A 3,935-nucleotide genomic window follows, 5' to 3' on the forward strand; every position below is an offset into this window, starting at 1 on the left:
GAGGAGGAGGAGGAGGAGGAGGAGGAGGAGGAGGAGAAGAAGAAGAAGAAGTTTTTGCTTGGAGTACATGCCACGGGGAAAGTCTGAGCGTTATGCAGCGTTTTGAGTAAATAGGAGCTCAACTAGCAAAGAAGAGTTGGATTTCTTACGCCAAGTCACCTGATGTAAGGTGAGTACATGTTTTACTGTACAGTGGCGTCCAAAAGTAACTTGAAAATTTAATCACCCAATCATCCTGTTAAAGCCTTGCACTACCCACTCGTGCAGAATGCCAATTTAAAACTAAATAAATCCTGCCTCATCTGACACAGTAATATTTTACTTATGTTCAGAGATATGGTCATTTAACATTGACCTTAAAAACTAAGGCTTGGCAAAATTGGGCGAAATCAAATAAACGTAAAAGTGTGTTCACGCGTGTATTGAGGTTCGTCAACGTTGGTGGAAAGGATATGTATTGAATAGAAAATATTGTTGTCTCTGCAATGAACAGCATCTTCTGAAATACAATTTCAAACAAGTTAGAAAACAGATTACTTACAAATACCATGCTGAACTTAGACTTAACATTGCATGTGCTCATTAGTATGATTTTGCTTTGTTCAGGAGCTATTCGTCTTCTTGTATTGTAGAGCACAAACCTTTTAGCGCATGGCTGTGTTAGTTAGATTTTGGACTAATCATCTGTCAGTGAGGAACAGAGGCCATAAAACTGATTTTTTTTGGTGGTCTGGGACGGAATTAACAGAATAGTCCTCATGTAAATCATCAGATGGCTTGCTTTAGTTGACTACTTCGCGCAAGTGTTGGAATGTTAAGTCTTACCATTATTTTCTTCATGGTGTCATTCAAGTACACCTCCGTTCATGACAAATCACTTTCTTATTGGGCCAATATTATCAATAATTCTTGGAAAACATATCATATCAACGTTGGAGTGGTCACCAGTACATAGCCCGATATGAATCCTACTGTAACAGATGTATGTGAAATCCCAATAAACAGCAACTGAAGAAAATTGACGTTGCTCCCAATTGTTTGAAACTAACTGTCTGTTACATCTGGGATGAAATGACTGATCATTGTCCAAAATTTAGCAGTGTCGATGCCCTATGAGTTCGTGCACTTCACAAAACCAATGGTTTCTACGCAAAATAACAATGAGCACATTTAATATTAAGTCCAAGTTTTTGTGGTATTTGTGATTACTCTGTTTTCTGTTTTGTTTGAAATTGAAACTATCGACATTATATATTGTTTATTGCAGAGAAACAAAGTCTCTATTCATTGGATATGCAATGTATGTCCATTCTATCAATAGTGATGGTCCCCAATACACGAGCGAAGACGTTTCTGTGATTTCGCACAATTTTACCAAGCCTAATTTTTTTTTACAGTCAATTTTGAGCGAACATATTATTATCTCGAGCATCTCTTAACATAGATGAAATATTATTATGTCAGATGATGCAGAATTCATTTAGCTTTAAATTGGTATGCTGTATCGGGGCAGCCCTATGTTCCCTAGCCCTATGTTCCCTAGCCCTATGTTCCCTAGCTCTGTAATGTCCATTTTCATTATAAACTTACGCTTGACCACTGGTCAGTTTAACCATTGCTTGAACACAGGTCATTCTGACCATTGCTTTACCACTGGTCACTCCACTCATTGCTTGACCAATGATCATTCTGACAATAATTTTGCTTGAACACTGTCACACTGACCATTCCTTGACTACTGGTCACTCCAATCATTGCTTGACCAATGATCATTCTGACAATTGCTTGAACACTGTCACACTGACCATTGCTTGATCACTGGTCACTCTGACCATTAGTTGACCTTTGGTCATCGTGTAACTTGAATAGAGCTGAGGGAACATAGGGCTAGGGAACATAGGGTTGGGGAACATAAGAGTTAGGGAACATAGGGCTAGGGAACATAGGGCTAGGGAACATAGGGTTGGGGAACATAAGAGTTAGGGAACATAGGGCTAGGGAACATAGGGCTAGGGAACATAGGGCTGGGGAACATAGAGCTAGGGAACATAGAGCTTGGGAACATAGACATGGACCCTGTTGTATGAGGGGGTAGTGCAAGGCTTTAACCCGGTTATTGGGAGATTACATTGTCAAGTTTCTTTAGGAACTCACTGTATAAAAAACGTGCCGGTGTGTTACACCCAGTTGTCGGTCAAAAGGATATAAATAGGTTGCCGTGAAAAATGTTAATATGTAAAGCAAAGGTTACTCTCAGCGATAAATAGTATTAGATTTTCCGTATAGCAGAACTGTCAGATTTATCAAACTCCATATTCTGTTTACACATTCCAATGTCCAATTCCCTTTAAATTGGGGGAGATTCCTTCTTCTTGCGCCAGATGACTCTTCGCAACAATTTGCCTGCATTCTGTGTGTTGTTATTTAACAAACGTAAAAAAGAGGCCCACGAAGTTATTAGTTGCAAATATTCTAATGACACAAACTCTCCCTACGCCCTCTCTTAATGATTTGTTATTTTAGTCTCTCTCTGGACTTAATCGTCCACAACAGACATTCGAGAGATCTGTACTCCTTTACATCTAAATAAAGAGAATAACTTTGTCTTTCGACAAAGTCACCATACTGTACACTGTACAGTGACTGCGCAGTAGTTGTAGATAAAAGATATCTAGTGTGCAGTGTGTAGTCCTAGCAGCTTTGACGTCAGATGCACTTACAACGCAATGGGTGACCTTGATACATAACTTAAGATTGAAAATAGATAATTGAAAAACAAAAGTTTCCTACAGTTTTGAAATATGGCATCAAGTCAGGTTCCACAGGAGCAACTTTGCTATTTTGATTACTCTTCGGCTGGGGGACCTCGAAATTAACATGACTGTTGATTCGTGTCGCCCTCCAGTCACCGATCGGGCACCTTACTTGGTCCTTGACGTGCGACTCTATATGCCGAACCCTCTGCACTGCTTCAAAAGCCAGAAATTCGGCCATAGCGAGTCGCGATGCTGACTCGCAGCCGTGTGTTCTCGTTGTGGCAAGACCGGGCATCCCGAAAAGGAATACAAGGCAAGTCCTTGCTGCCCAAATTGCCACGGCCAGCACACAGCCTTCAGTAAGGATTGGCCGACTGGGATCCAAGAACGCGCACTCCAAGAGTACAAAGTGCTAAATGGCTGCTCATTTCAGGAGGCCCGAAAGATTGTCTCCCCGCCAGTTGTGACCCATTTCCCTGGCCGGTCATAAGCAAAAGCAGTGCAGCTGGTCACGAGGTCAGAGAGTACTTCTATTGCAAACATCCCAAAAGCCCTCGGTCAACAGGCAAGTGTCTGTTCCCACCTTTGAGGTGTCAATCCCTAACCACTTCGAGGTTCTAGGGGAGGATGGTGGACCATTCCTTCGCCCCACTTTTTCCCCTCCCCCCCCTCTTCTATCCTTTCTCCTTCTTCTTCCTTCTCACTCCCCACCCCTCTGATGGAATGTGAGGTTCCCCTTCTCCGTCTTCCCAGCCCCCTCCGTCTGCTCCACCTCCCCCTATCCCTCCAAAAGACACCCCCCCCCTACGAATGGAGGATGACAGCCCCGATCCCCCTCCCCCGTCTGTCCCCGGGAAGGGCGGAGCCCGTCACTCCTCCCCCACATCCCCCAGTGGGCTGCCGCCCAATCAAGGACGGCAGCCAAGAAAACCCTCTGCCTTCCCTGCAAGGAAGAGTCAGAGTGTTTTGATGCCGGGACCTTTGAGCTCCGAATCAAAAAAGCCATCATAATGGCAGTCCTGTAATGGAATGCCGCGGACTCCGACCTTCCATTGCAGTATTGCAACACCTTCAGGCCACACTGTGCCCACTTGTGGCCTGTACCCAGAGGACAAAGTTCGCCCCGGCTTCAACCATAGACTTAATAGGTTCCCCACTTACAGGAACTGACACACTTCC

Source organism: Aplysia californica, unplaced genomic scaffold, assembly GCF_000002075.1.
Source record: "Aplysia californica isolate F4 #8 unplaced genomic scaffold, AplCal3.0 scaffold00084, whole genome shotgun sequence".
Lineage (NCBI taxonomy): Eukaryota > Metazoa > Mollusca > Gastropoda > Aplysiida > Aplysiidae > Aplysia > Aplysia californica.